Raw genomic sequence first — 18530 nt, 5'->3', positions numbered from 1 at the left:
ACAAAAAAGAATAATTAATCAGAAGAAAACAATTAAAGGAGGAGATTATCCCAGGTAATAACAGAGCTTGACTCTACTCTAACTGGCTGATGCCTGCCAGCTAACAGGGACTCAACGGGTGGCTCAGTGGCAGTGGCGAACATATTAATGCTTAGGTCACAGAGACAACAATCCTAGACATCTATTATTAACAGGAAAATCTTGCTATGCACTAGCAAGTTACATGAATCCTGCTTGGAGAGTCTTTTTGTATGCTATGAAAGATGCACAAAGTACTTTAGGAAAGGGAAGATTGTAGATCTGTGCTCGAACAATTAAACTAGTAGGCAGAGGACACTGTTCCATCAAGACTGTCCTTCCACACCTGGCCTGGGGCACCAGCAAAGGGGGCTGGGAGGCCAGCTGGCTACATTCAGTAGTGATTTTAGTAAGAACAGAGAAATGTATTTTTAACGTAAAGTCAGTGCCAAGCCAGAACTTCTTCCTGCTTACTGCAGGGAGGTTCACTGCAGGATGCTTTCCAGGCCCAACGCAATATCCCAAAAGTTCTCCCTGTAACCTGCTGCTGTGATACACACCGCTGTCAACTGAGTTCTGATGTGGACTCAGTGAAGAGGGAATATTTAGTCCATGGACAAGAAATGACTAATTATTCTGTAGGCTATATGTAGCATTACTGTCAGTCTCAAAACAATATCATTGACTTGACCGTTCTCTGCCAGGATGAAGGCAGGGCTCAGAAGGCATCTCTCACAGTTGAGCATTGTAAATGCTGAATAGCTCCACAGCATCCCACACACACTTGCATAGGCCATCTGCTAGTCCTAGAATTGGCATCATCCCAGGCTCTAACATTATGATTTATTAGCTACATTTACATCACCTGTGAAATCCAGTCCCGGTTTGGCCAGGAGTGTTTTAACAGAAATGCATGGCTGGAGATACTGTCAATGAAAGTCACTGAATTAGGAGTTCATGAAGTTTTATGATTATGTTGGGTTGCTTCTTCTTGTATGGCTGTGGGAATATGCTCATAATCTGCAGTGTAGCCTTTCCCAGAGTCTGTTTTAGGGTCAAGTTAGCAAGTAAAAGGGAGAATGCCCTACCAGGACTGTGGAGTTCACAGGGGACAAATATAAAATAAGCTGGAACAAGGTAAAGGTTGCCTCCGTGGTTTGTTTATTTATTTAACAGAACCAAAGTTCTATTTGTAAGCAGAACCTCTGCCTGGTTTGAACTTACAAATCATTTTGTAACCTCTGAATAAAAGGTTTTCATGCAGTAAGTTAATTTATAAACTTCTGCACTAAAACTGTTTTCCTGAAATTTTTGCAGAACACTTAGCAGAATATGCTAATTTCTGCTACGTTTTTTGACGTCTTCCTGAACTACAAATCATTACTATTAATGTTATACAGTATGCGTTTACTTGCCTAACATAAAAGTCAAGCCTAGAAGAATCCCTTATACAGTCTTAGCATGCACATACAAGAATGCAAAATAAGATAATCTCTCAAAAAGGCACCTGATCATGGAAGTATTAATAGGAAGTACAAATAGGGGCAGGAAGTGGGATTGTAAATAATAGAATAATTTGGGTTGGAACGGACCTATAAGGTCATAGAGTTGACTCCAGCTGCAATGAGTAGGGACATCTTCAACTAGGCTAGGTTGCTCAGAGGTCCATCCAACCTGGCCTTGAATATTTCTGGGAATGGGACATCTACCAGTTCTCTGGGCAGCATATTCCAGCATTTCACCATCCTCATAGTAAAAAAATTCTTCCTTATATCTAGTCTTCTAGATATCTACATTATTTTTTTTAAAACCATTACCCCTTGTCCTATCACAACAGACCCCACTAGAAAGTTTGTCTCCATCTTTCTTGTAAGCCCCATTAAAGACTGAAAGGCTGCAATAAGGTATCTCCCTTTTCCACTTCTCTTCTCCAGGCTGAACAACTCCAGCTCTCTCAGCTTTTTTTTTCACAGGAGTTGTGTTCCTTCCCTCTGACCTTTTTTGTGGCCCTCCTCTTGACCCACCCCAACAGGTCTATCTCTTTCCTGTGCTGAGGGCTTCAGAGCTGGATGTAGTACTCCAGGCTGGGTCTCACCAGAGTGGAGTACAGGGGTAGAATCTCTTTCACTTCTTTTGATGCAGCCTGGGACACAGTTGGCCTACTGGGCTGTAAGCACATGCTGCCATCTCACTTCCAGCTTTTCATCCACCAGTACCTTCAACTCAGGGCTGCTCTCAACTCCCTCATCCCTCAGGACAGCTGGTTATTGAACATTTGTATTGAAGTTTTAGTCTGTTTGTTTTGGTTTTTTTTAAAAGAACTTATTTACTGTAACACTTGCTCAAAATGAAGGTAACTGTAACAGATAGAGTACAAATAAAAAGCTGAAAAACTTTCAGTTGTTAAAATGTACACAGAAGCCTTTTGCTTTCAAGCCATTCATCTCTGTTGCTAGAGGTGATGTTTCTGAGGCAGTGGGGTAGTGATGGATGATGCATAACGATAACTGAAGAAACTGTTGAAACAGGTGCAGGGTATTAAAGACACATTGTAATGACAGTCCTGCAACAAATGTCTGGCCTAGTCAATAAGCCTGCGGCTTGTTCTGGTTACAGACCGAGAAGCACTAAGCTTATGGGGACTGTATACTTTCAGACACTTATTAACTATCATTTACAAACCTAGGAGATCTTTCTAGTCAACAGCCTCAACTTTTGAGTCCATCTTTGAGAGGTTTTCATTTTATTTATGTAATTTTCCCTTTTTTCCTTCTTTTGTTCAGATCCGACAACATGCATTTCCCTTGTATTCAGCTATCAGAGGCCTCCAGCTACAACTGAGTCCTTAGGATGAGCAAGAGAGTCAGATCAGAGGACTGCTAACTTTGCAGGAATTATTTTGGGCACTCAGAACTGGGAGCTGGCAGATCTGAAAGCTGTCAGTACAGACCACCATCTGATACAGTATTCCTGCTAGGTGTACCTAAGCATATTGTTACAGGTCTCCTTTGCATTCTTCTCTGTGGCCAGGTTCACTCACAGGACGTGTCATGACTTAAAATAGAAAGTAAAAAGCAAAAGACATCAAACTTTAGGCCTGTAGAGTTTGGTTAAGAGATTTGAAGCCAGACGCCCTAAGCTCCTTTTATAATGATTGCGGAGGTACCTCTCCAGAAGACAATTCACCTAATTTATCTGAAGAATCTAAGATATCTGGCTTTAACAGTAGGAAGTTTAGCATAAAAAGTGACAGACACAATTTCGAAGGTTGTACCACTGCCTGTTCTTAATATAATAGCCCAGCATTCCCTTTTCCCAGACCCCAGATTCCTGACTCCAAAAGCAAAATATCTGAGTAATCTTCTCCATTGAGAATACTCCTGTGAATCTTTGAGTTAAAGGATTTCCACCTCCCACTTTATAGATATAAAGTAATCAAAGATGAGGAAGAGGGTACCTTATGCCTTGTATGCTAAAGCTAGGTTATTACACAGCCAGAAGCACCAGAAAATGCAGGCAGTGAAAAAGGAATTTACAATAGAACTGTTCCTTTAGTGTTAGGCATGCAGTCCTAATATAATACTTACGGAGGCTGAACTCTAGAAAGCACTGCCGTCATCATCTTTCTACTTGATGCTGGTGTCTGAGACAAAATGAAGACAAGAATAAGGGTAAAATGCAAAGTCCAGGGTTTCCAGCCTCAGAGGTTGTGTATCAGCTCTGAGTCTGGAGGTACTAAAGGTGTCTCCTCTTATATCACAAAGCAACGTATTGCGCTCTGTCGCAGCTGAATTCTGGTATACACCATGGGATACAGATATTTTACTGAGAAAAATTTTTTCTCTGAGAGGACTGGGTAGAGACCAGTCCAGTTGGTTGGTAGGTGGTCCTGTGACTGCAAACAAATGCAAATCCAGCTGAAAGTCCTTGAATTTAATATACCAGATTGCAGAGGATTTGAAAGACTCTTGTTTTCTTGGGTCTTATTGACTGAAACATGGAAGCATTTAGTTCCTTGTCTACTTAAAATCCGAACACATGAATGAAACTTCCTTCTACGAAACAAACAGGAACTAGGTGCCAAAGTCTTCCACTCCCAGGACCTAAGTTGCAGTACTATGGTGTTAAGTATCATAATACCTGAGGTTTTTTTGAGAACTAGTCTTATTTAAATGTTCTTTCTAAAAGTACAAAGTTTAGTAACCTAGCAAGTGATGCAAACCACAAAACCTTATTAAATTTTAAGCTTGAATAATCTGTCTGGCCATTTGATGTAGCCAAAATTACATGTATAGGGCATGGGTCTTGACAAATACGTTCTAAAACTGTTTCCATCATTGAAGAAGATAAAAGTGAATTATAGTCAATTCAGTTAGCTCCACGTCTCAGCAAAAACAGCTAAGCAACCTTTCACCATCTCATTTTACAGAACTGTAAATTATCATAGGAAGGTTACTCCTCAAGGTATCAGGACAAATAAGCCAATGGGTCAGAGGCTAACATGACCATGATATTTTGTTCCTTTAAGTCAGGGGCAAAATATTTCTTGATTTCAGCGAAGGCGGAACTTCATTGCAGAAATCATAATTCCCAAATATCAAAAGACATAAATTTTCTGTTAATATTAGTACATTATTTAATTTTAAACCCTCACATTTTGCAGTCTGGACTTTCAGATATAGAATCATAATGAAAGAGTTTGATTCAATATGAACAGCCAAGGAAGCAGTTTTTTCTTGTACATGATTTTAATATACTGGTCAGCAGCTTCTGTTATTAGTGCTGAAAAGAGATAAGCTTAGGATTTAGTCTTCATGTAAAGGCAGCATTGTACTATTCCAATAGTATATGCAGGAGGATAATTGGAAATTAATAATGTATTCCATTTGTGCTTGCCCTGCTGTAAATTAAAACGTATAATGTAAATAAAAACAGTGCCAATGGTAAGCTGCAAATTGCACATTATTCCACTGAGGAAAGTAAAGAGCGAAGTTCACTGGTTTCCCTTTCTTTGCCTGACTACTCAAAGAAAAACAGTAGAACTCCAAAATGCAGTTATTAATTCTTCAACAAAAAGCAACAGGTCCCAAATAGTGAACGGACAGTAAAATAGCACGTGGTGAATAAAACTAAGCATCACTATGAGGACTGGGGGGAAAGTATTCCACTAGTCAATAATTTCAGACAAGAATAATCCTTGTTACACTGAAAAAATTATTAATAATTTTACTGACATCTATATTGAGAAGCCATGTATTTGCAACATGAATAGATTTCACATTTTTTTGCAACAAATGACAGAGCCTTTTGAATAGAAGTAAAATACTGTGACTAGCCTCGCTCCAGATTTCTTGCCCTGTTTTTCTTCACATATGAGATATTTCCATTTTAGAGTATTTTTGATTTATTTTCAAATCATGTGACCAACCTCTTGTTTAACCAAAACCCAGAAGAACTAAATGTGGAATCTGAGCATACTTGTTGTGATTCCTACCCACTGTTCTAAACATTTCATTCCAGTGACTCACTACCTAGATTTTTAGCACTTTCATGACTGTTAATAGAGCAAATTAACAGGCCAAATGTCTTTTTCACATTTATGGAATTATGAGTACTCTGGAATCAATCTATAGGTAATTCACCTATACAGTTTTTACTGGAGGTTCAGTGTTTCATGTCATGTTGTGATAAAACCGACAAGTTTCTATCTTGTACCTGTAAAGCTGTTCACTTGACTAAGAGAGGATTGCACTATAAATAAAGGAACTTTTTTGTCCACACTCCACATGCAACCTGGAAACCCAGGCTCTAGAGCACTTTGAAACTAATCCATCAATTAATCTCACCTTTCAGTAAGTTATCACAGTAATAAGTCAACACTCATATATCATAGCATTTTTCAATCCAATCATTTAGAAAATTTTACAGAAACCGATAAACCTGATACTAACTCAAACTGCACCAACACTGTCACGATGTATGCTGAAGTCGTAGCTAAACGTAGGTTTGGATTTTCTGGCTTGATGGAGAGAGTGAAAATTTGTAGTCTTTCTGGTTGTAGTGTACAGAACAGTAAAAGTGTTTGGTAGTATACTAGGCATCTGAATAATCAATTCTGTTACAAGTGACATGGTATTCAATGAGAGGAAATGTGCTTTAGTCTGATTCCAACAATTTCTTAAGACAGATAAAAGAAAGACTAAGGAAACATAAGGAACTGTTCAGGGAGCTGGGATATTATTGCAGAGAAAGAGGGGAATTTATTTACAAATAAATGGCAAAGAATAAGGGGGAAATTCAAGGTCTCCAGAACAAAGGGAGGGTCATAAAACAATATATATCTAAACCCAATGATATGAAGTAAACTGCATGTGATATGTCAGATTTACAAAAGCATCTCACACATACCTCTATAAACATTGCACTCATACTAAGAATTATTTACTCCTGTGGATGCATGGATTATGATGGGAATTATTAAAGAACTGGTACTCAATATAATCAAGGAACTGATACAGATATACTATCAATAGCCCTAATGGGTTTCATGTCAGCTTTCTAATTTATGCCTGTTTTGGCTTTATTTTATAACTACTGACTCTAAAGAAGGAAAATCTTTTCAAGTTTTGCTTTAGCACAGGCGATGGGAGAGTTGGAATCAAAATCAAAAACCTTGTAGATAAACCACCAGCCTACAGCTGATGCTTAACTGCTCAGAATGACAGCTCTGTTCCTGTAATTTAGTAGTTTCATGATGAAGTGATATTCCCTGAAGCGCTCTAAGCAGTATGTTTAACTTTTTAGTTGCAAAATACTTTACCTTGAATCTCCCTTTTAGAATAAAACCTAGCCAAAGGGACAAGGGGTAGCTGGCAAAGGGTTGCAAAAATAAATGGCTGCACATAATTGTCCAAAGACTGACATATTTAAGAGTTGCTGGCTGTTGGCACTTCTTTCTACTATCATTTCTATAAAATTATTTGTAAGGCTGCTGTTAACTGCAGATAAAATTATATTGCATGTTGGATGGGAAGGTTTGCGCACAAACTTCTAAAAAGCTGTTTTGCTCTCATTGTGATACAGCACGAGATAATTAACACTGTTACACTGCATGAAAGGACTGGTTTAAAAATTATAACCAGCTAAGGTTTTGATAAAACATTAAAAATGGATTTTGCAGGCTCTTTTGACAGACTCACTTGCAGATTCCCCAGCAATATTACTATCTCTCTGCAATTTTAGTCAGAAATAGAAATACAAATGCCAATTACACCAGTTTTTACAGAAATCTTCACATGCCTTTCAGCTGGAACATTAGTTTGCATTTGGCATCTACATATACACAACTTTGGTTTCATAAAGTAAGAACTCACCTAGCTGTAACATTTAATACATGGATGCTATGCAGGCTTCAAAACCCATTGAGGAATAAATCTGGATTTTAGTAAGCACAACCAAAACATATTAATGTGTCTTTAAACAGCCAAAATGAGAACATCTTAGGTTTGTTATTAAGATTGTTCAGAAAGACATACATTTTATTATTAAAAAAAACCCCAAACATATTAGTGGAGTGACAAGAAACAGGTAATATTATTCCAAAATACATGCATAAATTGTGGGTTTTAATTTGTAGCACAATATACTCTATGGAAGTGATGTAAGTAACAAATCTCTTCCTTCAGCTCTATATTAATGTTATTCAGACACTGAGGTTTGACACTGACCTTAAATTGACTTGTTTCTGGCAAGGTAAGAAATTCTTTTTGAATCACTTACAGATTCTTTCTGCTGTGCTTTACATCATTGGTAATTTTCTACTCAACATCAGCATAAAGAGCTTTGCCACTGTTGCTATGGGAATGTCATGTTTCTCTTCATTACACCATTCCCCACAACTGCTGACTTACATATATCCCTCAGCAATGCATTTGTCCTTTTTTGCATACACAGTCATGACAATACGCACACAGTAAGGAGAAGCATAAAATATATGCTGAATGTCAAAATGCCAAATCTGCTCCTGTAATGCAATCAGAACCAGAAAAGATTCACTGAAATCATTCACTCTGTTCTCAAGCCAAAAGCACTCCTGTGGAGTCACCTAGAAATGAAGAAACAGTGATCTGAAAGAAAATCTCCTGAAGCAGCAGAAAAAAGAACTGACACAGAGCCTTGTAACAAAGCTGATTTCTTGTCATCGTTCAGAAATCATGTTTTATTCTAATATTTTGTTTGTTTGTTTTACTTTTTATTTACTCTTTTGCTGCATAGTAAATAGACTGCCTGTAGATTGCTAATTGGTCCAATGACATTTTCAGCTAGTAAAGTTTGTATCTTATTGATACAACATTAAAAGAACTTTACAAGCATTATTGATTATCCCTCCATATACACCTTGAGACATATTAGAACTTTCGCATAAATTTTAGACCTGGAAAAATCAAGCCAATCATTAAATGGTTCACTCTAGGTCTGGCAGTAGGTCAGTGTCAAGAACAGAAGATGAGAATTGCAGTTCCAGTTCTGAAATCATAATGGTCTGCAAATTATTGTCATGCAGCTTTGTTTCATGTGTGCCGTTAATTGTATTATCCATAAAGGGATTTGGAGACAAGTGATAAAAATACATCTGAGTCCAAAGACTCTAGACATTTAGTAATGCAAAATGTTTTACAGAAGGCAAATCAAACTTAAAAGCTGCCACTTACAGTCACATTCATTCAGGTTTTGAGAATCCTCCTTCCCTATTGAGGATGCTTAGACTAGCTGCTTCCATTATTTTCCCGTACAGCTATAATCATGCCACTGCTTTCTATAGCTGTGTCACTCCCAAAGGCCTTTCTAACCACCTCTAAATGATTCGGATGCAGTTTCTCACACATTAATATTAATACTTAACTGTGAACATCAAACTCTTTAATTGCTTTCATAGTGAATACTTGATGTGTCTGAGTAAATATTCCTTACTTAAGGCTGCAGCTCCATTAGTAAGATAATTATAGTACACTCCACAAACAAATTCCTGATTTTAATATACTTAAAGAGTGCAAGATATGACTAACTAAACACTTTACAGACATGGAAAGTAGGAAGGAACATAAGGGGAAAATATGAATACACAGAGATGAACTGGGGAATGGTTGGGCTGTAAAATGCAAATTCTTTTTAGAGGTCAGAAGACACATTATTTTTTTTTAAACTTACCTTTTCCTCTTACATTTCTTTGGCTTGAAATCTCTCTAGCATGACTTCTGGGAAGTAGCCAGAATTTTCACTTTCTGAAGTGCAAGCCTAACTGAAATCCATTTCTTTATCATTTTCCATTAGAGTAGCTCTATTTCTTTTATGGCTTTCCAAACTCTGCACTGCAAGCTACATAGGCTTGCAAAAGTCATTGCTCCTTCAGAAAATGCCTCCCTTTTAAAGTCACCTCCATTAGTTTTTTCAGAAGTAAATTCATAGACAGGAATCAAGAGGCCTTTACGTCCCTGACTTTTTAACTCTGCTGTGTGCAGTGTATGGCTTGTATGTCATACGCTGGGGAGGGCAGAAACACCACTTCTGGCTCATCCCCACTGTGGCTGCTTTCCACCCCACTGCTTTCCTGTTCCTGAAAGTAATTTATGTGGATTCTATATGCCCATTCAGTCCAACTACCTTTTTTCCTATAATTTCCAAATCCAAGGAGAAAATTATTTGTCTAAATCAAATCACACTGCAGTTTTTTCAGCTTCAAAGAAGATATGGGGAGCATTTTCAAAATCAGCTTCCTTCTTTGCACTTCAGTAATTCAGTGGTTAAAACTCTCATACACTCTTTGGAATATCCAGTTGAAAAATCTTACCCTTGCTGTCTCCACACAACCCTAACCATCGTGTAAACAGTGTGGTGTAGAAGCACTAACTCTTTGTTGAATCTGTTTGACTGTACAGGTAATTAATCACAATCAGCCTAAGGGGGAAATGTATATATTTCCTATCCTGATATTTAGGACATTATCTTTCTATTTTCTAGCTAATTTAATAGTAACAGAAGTTTAAGAGGCTAACAGCTGAAACTCAGAGGTTTAGGCATATCCGTTTTTTATTTAGGTGCCTAAATCAATTACCTTTTTCCATTATTGACTTATTTTACATTTTATTCAATAATACTTTGCATTCAGATTTGTGCTACCGTTATTATATATTCTTTTTCTTCTTTCATCTCCTGGCTAACCTCTGGGAAAAGTTTCCTTCCAATACTATCTTTACCACTACTTCCAGATATTCCCAACATGACTAGACTATGCTTCCAACAGTCAGTAGGAAAGCCTAGGCACTGAAGAACTAGGAAGGTCAGCCAGTAATTCTGGGTTGGAAATACTACTGTTATTATCAGCAGATTAGAATGTTTTCGTTAAAGTACACTGAACAGTGACATAACACATGGTACTTGAACTGTCTAAACCCTTTCCCCTAGAAAAGACTGTGGGAAAGCCCTTCTCTCAGACTTCTACAATGATAGCTCTGTCATTGAAGCCCCTCATAGGCTGTGGAAGATCCAGCTTCAAATATTTACTTGGAGACAAGTATTCAGCACAATCTACAGCATCTCAAATTGAACCTCAAGTACCTTTTTTTTTCAGATAAAATGATACATTTCTCTTACAGATATGCAGAGTTAAATGAGTGCCAAGAAATTACAATTTAAAATATGTTTTATGGTAATAAAAAATAGCCACAAACATATGTAATATGTATATTCTCCAAAGTGGCATGAGTGGTAAGGCACATTCTCCCTTCTGAAGAATTTATAGTCTGACAAAAACCAACCATCTACAGAACAAGACAAACCAATGACTAGGTGAAACTAAGTCTGTGGTTTGCTGATTATTGGCCTTTTCCTGTGAAGTTGCAAATGCCTCTTGAGAAATCAATGGGAATGGAGGTCCTCAGGAATTTCTTACTGCCTTTTAGGAACCACACCTAAGAAAATGTGGCAGGAGAGAGTTCTTGCTTTTTAATGAAGTCAAATCCCTTCTGATTTTTGAAATCAGATGTGCCTTAGGAAAGAGGCAGTGATTAAATATAAACTATTTCTCTTCTAGTCATCTGTCTACTTGGTGTGATGCTAACTTTGTACTTATAAAATGTGTCTTCTCTCCATGTGCTTTTCTATTAACCTTCTCTCCATATGCTTTTCTATTAACCTAGATATTCTTCCATCTCTGCAGCAAAGACAGTGAATATTTTCTTTGCCTGTAGGGAAGAAGAAAAAGAAATGCTGCCATATATATATCAAAGTGGTTTTATAATTTCTCTCAGGCTATATTATGGAGAAATATAAAACTTGTGATGAGACCCAAGCTAGCCAGAGCTTTGAGTCATATTTGCCTCAGCCTTCTCCTTAAGTTAACTATCAAAAGAAATCCCAAGTCCTTTAAAATGCACTCTCTGCCAAAGTTTTATTCCAATAAAAAAGTTAGAACGTCTAATGTTTTAAACAGAGAAAACTCAAAGTGAGCAAGGGAGTAAGAACAGATATAGAAAGGAGTTATGAGCAATTCCCTCCTTTCAAATGTTTTCTTGCAAACTAGTAATTTCTTCCAGGTAATTTTTTGATACAGAAGGGAGAGAAATAACTAAATGTGAGACAATTGCCATTTCCAGCAGGAGGAACAGGTCAACAATGTCAATGAGAACACATTTTGCATTAAAAAGATTATAAAATTAAGAGAATTCATGTCATAAAGAATGGGGGGGGAAATGAAGGCAATATAACAAAAATAAATTCTGAAAGGCAGTTTAAAAATAATATTGGAAATTAGACAAAAAAAAGAAAAAGCGAGTTTAACTTAAAGGATACAAATACTAACTGCTTTATGTCAGAGGAAAGACAGAAAGAACATTAAAAGGTTAAAATTCAAAAAGGAGAAAAGATTACATAGGAAGTTTAAATTAAGGCCTATTTATTAAACCCAAATGCAGAAGAATTTTTTAAATACATAAAATCATAAATACCAAGATAAGAATGACATGGAAGTAGGAAGGATTGGTGAAATCTCTCTGCAAATACATTTCTAAATAAAAAGAAAGAAAAGGATCTGTTCTCTATAAATCTGATGCGTTGAACACCTTTTCTTTTTCTTGATCTCTTCATGTCTTCACCTCAAATAATGCTTATAATCACAGAGCCATGAAAACATTAATTTGAGTAGTAAGGTAGTCCCATAAAAGGCAATGAATTCAACCTAGTAAAAAGAAGGCACAGTTAGAAATCTTTTTATTTCAGAAAACACTTTTTAGCTTATTATACAAACGGTTACAAAACCAGGTAAGAAAATTTGGGATCTGTTGACAGACCTAATGCACTCCTAAACGAAATGCAATACACTGGAAGACTGGAAAAAGCAAACATGGTACCTGTTAAAAGATAAAAGGATCACTATAGACCAATTGTCTTCTACTTACAGAAAAATACTGCAAGTGTAGCTAAACTATTCCTAATTATGAAGAAGATAGCAGGTAGATGAGTAATAGCCTGCACAGACTTTCAAGACCTACTTTGAATGATGATCAATCTAAGTTACTTCCACGGCATGGTAGCTGTTCTTGTCAGCATGGGAAAGAAAGAGTGTATATCATTTATTCTGACTGCTGTATGATTTCTTGGCAGTGCCTCAGCTGTCCTTCTCATAAGCAACTTGACCAAATAAATATAGCTGAGATGAAACACTCATGTATTTTTAAATAAGGCTGATTGAAAACCCAATCTTAGAGTGTAGTTATTAGTGACTGGCTGTGAAAATGGAAAGATACACTCAATACAGTTGTTTAGGATCTGTCTTAGGTCAGGGAGATGGAACTATTCAATATTTTAATTAATAAAATAGATGATAAAATAGAAAAAAAGTAAATCTTCATGCTAAACGTAGAGGCGTGTTTGCAAACAAAGCTAAGGATCAGTTTGATCGTGAGAAATTGAAGACATACTGGCATTGAAGGGTGCTATTCAGGTAGAAAAGTACAAGGTAGGGCTTATGAACACAAATGCAGTACTCGTGATTAGGGAGCAGTTTACAAGGTGTGGGATACACTGGGGTTCCAAGGTGGGAATGAGTCAACAAGGTCATACAGTTGCAAGCAGGATTACATGCCTGCATGCATGAAGATTAAAGCCCAGTGAATACATGAAGTAATCTCTCTATTCTACTCGGCACTGGTAACACATCAGTTGTAATATTCCTTACAATTTCTGAGCATCAAATTTCAAGAAAGGTGTCATGTAATTGAAGAGAGTATAGGGGAGAACTGAGAGACCATCATAACCCGACAATAATTTTATCAATGTGAACTGTTCAGCTGGAAATTTTCCATACTAATTTTGCCAAATGCTGACATTTTTGTTAAATTCACCAACTTGCGTATGAAAAATAATATTTTATATGATTATATAACAACTCTTCCCACTACTGCACAAGAACAGAACTAAACTGTGGATGAAATAAAAATATGCAGGAAGGGAAGCTCATCCATACAGTCCTATGCCATTTACTGCAGAAGCTGGAAATGTATAGTACGTGAGAAAAGGAAAGCAATGTTTTTACCAAAAAAAGGAAGATAACTCTTGCACTGGGGACTTAAGTTCTGGTTATGTAATGGAAAAATCACTCTGCTCAAGCATTTCACAGATGATAACTAATCATATACTCCTCGTATCCTGTGTTTTTAATTAAAGGCTGTGATTTTTTTTTAATGTTTTCAACTGTAATTGAAATTATAGGAGATGTGCTGTATCTAAATATAGAGTACTATATGACACAACACATACTGACATAAATCAGACCTAGATATTCAAAACTGGCATCCAAAAACAATGAATGTTTCTATCTGTCATGCCTCTGTGTCCAGATTCCCCACATGTCAAATAACAACAACAATTCTTCACATTATGAAGCTGCTGGCGGGAGGGGGCACAGAATAAAACCAGTGTTTGTGAAGCACTTGTATAATACAGTAAGAATTGCTACAGAAAACCTGTGGGGAATACTATCACTTCTGCCTTCAATATGGTAAACATGGGATCACATCAATATCTGTTCATTAGTCGTGCAATAAATGAGACTGTGCCCTGGAGGAAGGTTATTCTCTGATGTACACACAATGGTCCAAAAGTGCAAGCAACCTTCACAATAATATTACATGACATTATATTGCACAGATAAACTCTCTAAAGCTTTTAACATGGCTTTTTATATTTAATAAATATCTACATAAGCAGAACATGCCAAACCAGATTATGGAAATTAAATTTTAATCAAAATAATAATGGATCTGTAGTATGTATGAGCCAAAAAAAGACCCTATATTAAATTCAGTCATATTTCCTCTTCTTTGCCATGACAATATTCTATAATCAGCAGGGAGAAACCACACTATCACTAGCCCTTGTCCTCATGAAGGACTTCAATCTACCATATGGATGCTGAAGATGCCATGCAGCAGAGAAAAAACAAGTCTCAGAGATTTCTGGAGTGTGTGGAAGATAATTTCCTGACACAGCTGGTGAGTGACCCGACTAGGGAATGTGCCCTTGTTTTTTATAAACAGAGAAGGACTTGTGGGTAATGTGATGGTTGGAGGTCGCCTTGAGCACAGTGATTATGAAATGGTAGCGTTTTTGATTCTTGGAGGACTGTGGAGGGCAGAGAACAGGCTGTTCCCATGTGCCAGAATAGAAGCCAGTGAGGAAGAATATTGACCTGACTAAACAGAGAGCTCTGTCTGGAACTCAGGGAAAAAAAAAAAGGATTTTATGAACTTTGGAAGAAGGAGCAGACAACTCAGGAAGACTACAAGGACGTCATGAGTTTATATAGGGAGAAAATTAGAAGGGACGAAGCCCAACTATAATTTAATCTGTCTTCTGAGTTAAGATAAAATAAAAAATGTTTCTATAAGTATATCAGCAGCAAAAGGAAAGGTAAGGAGAATCACCAGTCTTTGCTTGATGCAGGGGAAAACATTGCGATGAAGGACAAGGAAAAGGCTGATGTATTTAATGCCTTCTTTGCCTCACTCTTTAACAGTAAAACCAGTTGTCTTATGGGTACCCAGTCCCCTGAGCTAGAAGACATGGACAGGGAGCAGAATGGAGCTCCCATAATGCAAAAAGAAATGGTTAGTGGCTTGCTGCTCCACCTAGACACACAAATCTATGCAGCCAGATGAGACACACTTGAGACTGCTAACGGAACTGGAGAGGTCCCACTTGACTGGAGATTAGCAAATATAACATCCATCTACAAGAAGGACAAGAAGGAGGATCCCGGGAAACTAAGGCCTGTCAGCGTGACCTCGGTACCCAGGAAGCTTATGGAGCAGATCATCTTTAGAGCCATCAGACATTACATATAGGACAACCAGTCAACATGATTTGATGAAAGGCAGGTTCTGCTTTTCTAACTTGATCTCCATCTATGACAAGGTGACTGAATTAGTGGATGAGGGAAAGGCTGTGGATGTTATCTACTTGGCGTTTAGTAAATCCTTTGGCTTTGTCTCCCACAAGATCCTCCTGAAGAAACTGTCTGTTTATCACTTGGATGTACTCTTCCATAGGTTAAACTCTGGCTGGATGTCCAGACCCAAAGAGCTGTGGTAAATCGAGTTAAATCCAGTTGGTGGCCAATCACAAGTAATATACCACAGGGCTCAGTGCTGGGGCTGCTTCTGTTTAATATCTTTATCAATGATCTATATGAGGGGATTGAATGCACCTTCAGGAAATGTGTAAACGACACCAAGCTGGGCAAGAGTGTTGATCTATATGAGGGTAGGAAAACACTGCAGATGGATCCAGACAGGCTGGATCCATGGGCCAAGGCTCAACAAGGCCATTGGGTCTTGCACTTGGGTCACAACAATCCCATGCAATTCTACAGGCTTGGGAGAAGAGTGGCTAGTAATCTGCCCAGCAGAAAAGAACCTGGGAGTGCTGTTCGGTCGCTGGCTGAATATGAGCCAGTGGTGTGCCCAGGTGGCCAGGAAGGCAAACAGCATCCTGGCTTGTATCAGAAACGGTTTGGCCAGCAGGACCAGGGAAGTGATTGTGCCCCTGTACTCAGCACTATTGAAGGCTCTGGAGCACAGAGCTTACGAGGAGTGGCTAAGGGAACTGGGGCTTTTCAGTCTGGAGAAAGGGAGATTGAGGGGAGACCCTATTGTTCTTTACAACTATCTGAAAGGAGGTTGTAGTGAGGTGGGTGTTGGTCTCTTCTCCTGAGTAACAAGTGTTATGATGAGAGGAAATGACCTCAGGTTATGCAGGAGAGATTTAAACTAGATATAAGGAAATATTATTTTACTGAAAGGAGTTGTCAAGCACTGGAACAGGCTGTCCAGGGAAGTGGTGGAGTCACCATTCCTGGAGATATTTAAAAGATGTAGATGTGGTGCTTAGCGACAATTTCACAGATATTTATATTAAAAAAACATTATTAGGGCTTGGAACAGAGAGGATGCTCAAAATACTTTTCATGCACTTCAGTGATCTATTTATAATAATTACTTCATAGAATAACTGTAGTTACTCTTTGTAGGTTTGTTAAATTTCTGTTCTCAATCACATCTGACAAAGCTTACTCTGCCAAAAAATACACAATTTCCCTTCAGAAGAAGAAAGTTAATTTTCCTGGTCTTTGAAATTTAGCCCCTTTTCTGTCACTGATTGAACACATCAATTTCATCTCTGCTCTAAATTAAACTTAGTGTGTTGGCCACCACCATACCAATGTGTGATGTCAGAGAGCACTAATTGTGTAAAACCACTACAGCTTGTTGACGTAATTGGCTAAAAATGCAGGAACAATAATGATTTCTTATTCAAAAGAAAATTATCTTAGTTTAGTTTTCCTGCATTCACCCTATTCTTAACATGTTAAGTTTCCATCAATCTGCCTCCTTCTATATGAAAACATTTGAGGTATCTCAGTTATGTCAACCTCCCATTCCAGTGGTGGCCATCTTCATAAATCTTTGAGGCTACTCACACCAGAGACTTCAACTCATGTATGAGGCAAAATCTAGTTCACTAGAAAAGTGTCAGCTGGGACATTGTAGACTTCTGAATTATCTTTCCTATATAATGAAGAAAATGGAGCAGACTGTACATTTCAAATACAATCTTTCCTTTTTGTATTTTCAATTTTAAAGAAATTACCTCATTTAGCGTTCTGAGTTAACCTGTATGGTACGTAATGTTCTAAGTTATTGGAAACTGTAGTCAGTAATGAAAGCCAATTAGTTTAAGTTAATCCAGTTAGTTTAAGTTAAACAGAAATTGGACACCAGAAAATATTTTATTAAGAATGGTGAGGAGTAGTGAAAATAGCTTAGGAAGTACAGACCTAAACTACTACTTTTGAGAACTTAGTGAATATATTTCTACATGTTATACTGAAAAAATATGTTCTGAATAAAAGGGAATTTTGAATTTGGGAAAATAGAGATAGAGATTAAAGGTGTAAAAAATCTAGCAGGCCTACAACAGCAAAACAATCAAAGAAAACAGATTGATTTAGGAAACAGAGGAATTGAAACCGATCCTTAACTCCCAGTGGAAATTGGTCTGTATTTCTGTGGCAGATTTGGGATTCAATTTAGAAATAAAATATTGAAATTTAGGGCATTTTCACTTGCCAGAAAATAAATACCTGTTGTCATTTAAGTCACAGAGATATATTGCCTTTGGATGTGCAAGAGGTTTGCGCAGACCTAGCACATATGATATGATTATCATAAAATACATGGATCCAGCTGTACAAAAGATTTTATCATAAATGGTGCTAGATGTCTATATAGGGACAATTAACTGTATATTAGATGCCAACTTTGAGCTGAGTTGAAGCTTCTAGATCTGTTGTCAACTGAGGGCCATTAGTTATCCAAAATTTCTGTAAACACTTGCATTCAGTGTTCTATCACTCAGTTCTGTGGGTCCTTTGCAATATCATAAGATCCTTAAAAATCCATATGGGGCTGACAGATAGGGCACAAAGGCAGTGGAAGACATCTGACTTTTACAAGAGCAGGATACCAGGAGGCACACCCTACAATACATCAAATGAAACTCCACCTTTGAATCAAAACTGAGCTAAACCCCAGATGTTTAGTAGATTTTCATATCAATAAATTACCTGTATGACTTTTCCATCCAGTGCTAAGGAATTTTCTATAATAATTTTTCTTGAAACTGAGTTTAGTTTGGAAAATTTATAAAATAATTTTGCATAACAATTTCTATCACATTTATTGCTTTCCTGTTCTTCTATACGCTACAGGTGTGTTACTTCTGGGAGTTTTCATTATTCAGTTTTCCTAAAGAAAAGAATATTTACAATCAAACAATTTTAATATATGTTTGGGACAAAAAAAACATTTATCCTAAACTCCTCAATCTTTCAGCATTTATGAAAATTTAATAGATACCCGATAATTATAAAAAAAAATAAAATAAGTAACAGTACATAG

Source organism: Phaenicophaeus curvirostris, chromosome 2 (assembly GCF_032191515.1).
Source record: "Phaenicophaeus curvirostris isolate KB17595 chromosome 2, BPBGC_Pcur_1.0, whole genome shotgun sequence".
Lineage (NCBI taxonomy): Eukaryota > Metazoa > Chordata > Aves > Cuculiformes > Cuculidae > Phaenicophaeus > Phaenicophaeus curvirostris.
The sequence above is the reverse complement of the archived record's forward strand: the minus strand, read 5'-3'. Positions refer to the sequence as shown.